The 5,500-nt window shown below is 37.7% G+C and overlaps 1 protein-coding gene across 4 annotated transcripts in view; it reads left to right on the forward strand.

Moving 5' to 3' along the window:
• The window catches only part of LOC111333598 (uncharacterized), a 19,815-nt gene extending 19,670 nt beyond the window's left edge, over positions 1 to 145 (forward strand). For all 4 annotated transcript variants that reach the window (XM_088729484.1, XM_088729482.1, XM_088729481.1 and 1 more), the window contains one exon: positions 1 to 145. This exon is cut by the window's left edge and continues 761 nt beyond it. The gene's annotated coding sequence lies outside the window, so the exon portion shown is untranslated.
• Positions 146 to 5,500: the final 5,355 nt, after the last annotated feature.

Here is a 5,500-nt window from a genome sequence, read left to right on the forward strand (position 1 = left end):
TCGCGTAATAATTATAGGGGACCCTCAGTAATTGTGTGACCATGTCCTGTTTCTGTCCTTAGTGAACCTGGGGATGTAACTAATCAAAAAAATTCTGCAATATGTTAAGGGAATATATATCAATAAAACAATTGAACCATTGAAATTTGTGAAGGTACGGCAGTTTACAGACTTGATGGGATAGGGTCACTGGTTTGTTTGAGTAACAGGTGACTATCGGGCGCGTAGTGAAATGGAAGGTGAAGGAACAGCAAAATTATCAATGTCTACCTTCACATTCCTCTCATAGATTCGTCACTCGAAACGTCTACCAAACAGCCAGTCAAGCAAGTTAGGTCCATTCATGAATATTTTCCGGAACGCGTTGAAACCTGGGTATGACCAGTCACAACAAGTGTCATGCACAGTGACAAATAATAAGATTACTCCTGGGGAACGAGATCGCTTTTTTCTGACGGCAATGCGTCCCTTCCCTGACGAGAATGCGTCTCGTACAAAAAAATCTCAGTCTTCGCCAATCACGACGTAAACATGGATTACCTGTGACCCCAGACGGTTCTTCCCGCCGCTGCTCCAGTTCAGGATTTTTTCTTCGGAGAGATCTCGGTTAGCAATTACCTGTAACCTTTTAGTTTTTTTGCCTGCCTCGAAAAGAACGAGCCTTTTTCTCGGGTTGTTACAATTTTAAATTGAATTAAAAATCTAGAACGTGCTCAGTGACAAATGAGTCTTAAAATAGCCACCCGCCCGCTACAAAATACCCGCGCATAACTGTAAGTCGTCGCAATAGAGACGATAGGCCCTAAACTTTTCGACAGCAATTTGACGATGTCAAACAGAAAGGAGGGAAAAAGTAACATTTGTTAAATTTCCATTAATTTTGTAAAGTTGCCATTAGCAGTTCGCGTTTCGTGCATTTCCTCTTTCGGTCGAATTTTCCTCTTTTGAAATCAGACCATTATTTTCGGTTTCCACTAAATTAAAGCACCCTTCTTGAAATCATAGGAAACTCCACGCCAGAAAAGCCATCAATGGTCCTGCCTTGTGACACGCGCACCCACCGTTTTCACGCCCCGTGTTAACAGGACGAACTACACGTGCAAACAACAATTAAGGATAAATTTTTAATATATCGCGCTTAAATTCGAGTTACATGCAGGTATCGGATACAAATGACAAACTGTTTTAGTCTCACATATATTGGAGATGCAAGGCGCGGACATAGCTAATTACTGATATCGTTTTACTTTTGAATTCTATCATATTCAGATGGAGATCTTGCTGCTAAGAACTTCCGAAAAATCGTGATACTCTACTCGGTCACAATGAAAATGAAAAAAAAAAAAAAAAAAAGAAAGGAAGAAAGAAAAAAAAACATGGAGAATAGAGCACAATTTTAACATTTCAAACAGCTCGTTGCTTTTAGAGGGTAAAAATCCCCAACGATGACTCCTTGTCTTATACAAAGTTTATGAGAAATCAACTATTTCCGGCTGGATTTAGATATCGTTTCTTTACATGATTATTGTACAAATAAAATTTTCTAATAGAGCATTTTTGTAAATATTTTCAAAAGATACAAAATGTGACTCGTTCGCAAAAGAAGCTAAAATACTCCTCATTAGTTCGGGCGCTCAGTGTGGCCATAGAAAATCTCCCGAGTCTTAACGATCAAACGCGCTGTCTGCGTTCATCTTCAGTCGTGTTCGACTTAAGTTTTTTGGCCCGCAAATTGAAATTAATGTATTGTTCAATCACTTTGCGGCGAAGTTCCTGCCAGAAATAACCTTTTCGTTCACATTTTATCCACGATCTCAGCACTTAGTCCCAGATCAGGCAGTACAAGGAGTTTGTCAAGTTCAAGAGCATAGCAGAGCCGTGTAATCATTTCTTCGTCGACAGCATCCATCTCTCGGCGACACGCGGACGTCAAGTTTGTTTCGTAATATCTCCAACTGGGTTCAGTGTGTTTTCTCGCTTGCGGAAGGTAATGCAAGGTCCCTCGCTGGCTTGAAGGAATAAAATTTTTACGTGCTGAAGAGTTAAAGAGTGAGATCTGCTGTTGTGTAACAAAGACTTCTCCCATTGGTCTTGTGCTGTGGAAATCCATACTTGTTTCTAAGGCGTGTTTGATTTTTTTCACAAGCTCGCTGTGACTGAACTACCTGTTGATTTTGGCGCTGATCAATGAATCTTCCACCAGAAAGAGTCTAACATAGAGATAAAGAGGCAGCAACGAAACGAGGGTGACTCTATGGAAAGCAAAAGCTCCGACAGCAACGCGTTTAAATTCATAGCCGGCTTTGTGACGGGTAATGATCTATTGTATTTTCTGTTTAGACAAAGCTGAAAGGAGAGAAACATGTTTAGCCCTTTGTCATACCTTGTTCCCTCTGTATGCAAATCAAAAAATATATTCTCAGGTGCTATCAGAACAGAACAAATAAAAGAAAACAAAATAAAAGCAAACATTGCTCTAAAACACCTGACTTTCGTGTTTTTGGTTGATTCTACTTAAAAAAAAAAAAAAAATCACTAAAACAACCAAGCACCTTGAGAAGTGCTCCTGCGACCAGTACATTTCAAAAATAGAACATTTGAATGTAAGATTATTAAAAGATTGACGTAGACATTCAATTTTTTCTCAGTGAAATTTGCACCTCCTCCGGATATTTCCCCCACAAAAATACTGAACAACAAAAGAGATGACACAAAAACTAAAATTTTTATCAAAAAAAAAAAGAAAGGTTAAAAAACCCTTTTGACAAGAAAATCATGGGTTACAATTTCAATTTCAACTACAGAAACTGCAGAATTAGAGGAAGTTTTTTGCGCTGAGTAGGGAATACTTTATGATTATTTCAGTACTGGAAATGGCAGACCACATTGAGTTATCTTTCAACTTTCTTCAAACTAACCAGATGCTTTGGTTTTCCTTTTCACTGATCTACTTTTTTTTTCTTTTCCAATCTCGTCTGGAGATTAAAAAATTATGGGGTAAATTTTTTGGAAGAACACTTTCCTTGGGCTCGAATTTTATTTATTTATTTAAAAAAAAAAAGAACTTTTGCATGTGTTTCCCTCTAGGCCTTCTGAGGTCTGGAGCAAGAGATTGTCGTATCGTTGCATCAGGCCCGTAATCTCTGACCGAAGCAATCAAAATTCTTTATTTGAGCATCAACTCTGATACAGCTGTAACTCACAATTGTTATATATCTTAAATAAACCCAAGATTTATAATATAGATGATAAGCCCGACAGAACAGGTTTAACATTGAACTAAATATTGCCGTTGAAACAAACTATGTAGTTTAATTTGCGCAATTTTTTAATTCCGAAAATGATTTCTTGTATTTCAGTTCCTAGACTCTCTCATGACTGTATTTCTTGGACTCAAGGTCTCTACAGGTAGAGAAAAGACAATTGAAAATGTCAATGAACAAAAAAATATTTCCCTTTGTCTTTGGTATTTAAGTTGAGTTCATCTGTATCATGGCGTATTTCTTCCTCTAGAAATTATTACATTAATGCTTAAATGTTTGTAGCGCGCAAAACTTTATCGTTCCACTGTCGTACGATATTCAACACAGATTTGTTCGCACCGAGAAAGAGCTGAATTCGTAACCGGCGCGTCCCTTATCGATCATACCTACTTTTCCGCTTATTGTTGGATGCGAAAACAAACACTTTTCTCCAGCATATGTAGATTTTTCTAATGGGATCGGCAAATTTTTATTTTCGTATGCTTAAATCTCAACAAAATGATCAAAACTTTTTCGAGGGGGAAATTGGAGGTTAAAAAGGAGAGTGCAAGAGAGAGTGAGTGCATCGCCAAAATACCACCCAGCCGAATTGTTTGTAACAAAACGAATTTGCGAGAGTGATGAACGGAACATCAACCGGAAAAAAAACCACGTTTTTCTTATTCATTAAAGCATCTCTGGGTCTGGTATAACATTCTTTAGCCAAGAAAACATCTGCTGGATGATCGGCAACGCAACTCGTGTCATTTCTCCAGTATTCCCAGGTTGAATTGAAAACACGTGCAGTTCGTGTGTGACACGCGCCATCGAACGATGGCCATTACCAGTTCATTAGGAGTACAATAAAGGTGTTAAAGGGTGGCGCTGGCACGTGCCTGTTTAGAGTAAACCATTCAAAATACAATAACAGCAATTAAATGGTTTGTACCCGAGTTGAATAGATTGTTTTAACCCTTTAGCCTTAGGAAGCTCAAACATTGAATATCAGGATCAATATTTGAGCAGCCAGTCTATTGTGTTGTTTATAATTAGTTAATTTTGAGTAAAAAAAAAAACCAGACAATCATGATTTGCGACTAAAGAGAAAATCACTCAACAAACGCGCTCAGTTCATCTGCCCATTTATAAGTTATATGTTTATTTAAAAGGAAAATAGAGATATTATTCTGAACACGCCTGGAGAGAAGGAAATCGACACATTTCACAGGCGTCAACGTCGCGTTTTCAAGCACGTGGTTTTTTTTTTTATCCCGAAACAAAGAAGCTCTTTTCACCTGCTCTATCTATGGACAACCGGAAGATTCGTTTGGGAATGCTCACTGCAATCGTAAGAAAGCAAGGCATTCCCAGCAATCTTAAATTTTTTATTTCACTTTTGAAATTCAAGAGCACCTGACGGAGAAGCGAATACTGCTGAGATTCGACTGCAGAAAACCTTATTGTCTAACAAATTATCTCCATCATGAATGGTCAATCACAATTGGACTCTCTCGAAGAGTAATGCTTTCGGAGATAAATGAAGATATATATTGAGAGCTTATCGATTGAGTGTATTAAAACCAAAACCCCAACGGCCTATCAGAAAAAAGGAAAAACCAAGAGCCAATAATTGGTTCTTGTAATAATGTGATATCCCAGCTTAATTTCGTTACTTAATTTTATGTTACTCTAACATGTAACAAGAAATGCAAAAGATATCGATTCAAGGAAAAAATATTTGGTCTCCAGTGCAGCTAGGGAAAAGATTTCCGTAATCCCGAAGTAACCTGTTGTTTCGCCTCTGCTTTTTTTTATCGAAGAACGGTATGAATAAAGAAGTATGGGGTTAAACGGAAATCTTGCCCAGCTAGGTCATTCAAGATAACGGTAGAAAGTTTTTTTTTTTTTTTTTTTTTTTTTTTTTTTTGAGAATGTAATAAACAAAAATGAAGTGATCTTCTCGTGCCTTTCGAGGTTTTTTGTCACTAGTGATGTTTTGGAAGGTTTTCAACTGACAGCTCAAAGTATCACTCCAGACACTTTAGTACAAACGTGCCTTGTATTGATATGATTTCCTATGATATTTTTTCCACGGATAAATCATTTTAATTCTTTAACCCCAAAGGGTGACTGGCATCTTATTTCTCCTTACAATCCCACCCCCCCCCCCCCTGAGTCAAGAGTGTGAAGGAAATAATACTTATTGTTAAACAACAACTCCTTGTCAAAACTACAGGAAAAGAACAGTGTAGAGAAAC

The sequence above is a fragment of the Stylophora pistillata genome, chromosome 8 (assembly GCF_964205215.1).
Source record: "Stylophora pistillata chromosome 8, jaStyPist1.2, whole genome shotgun sequence".
Taxonomy (NCBI): Eukaryota; Metazoa; Cnidaria; class Anthozoa; order Scleractinia; family Pocilloporidae; genus Stylophora; species Stylophora pistillata.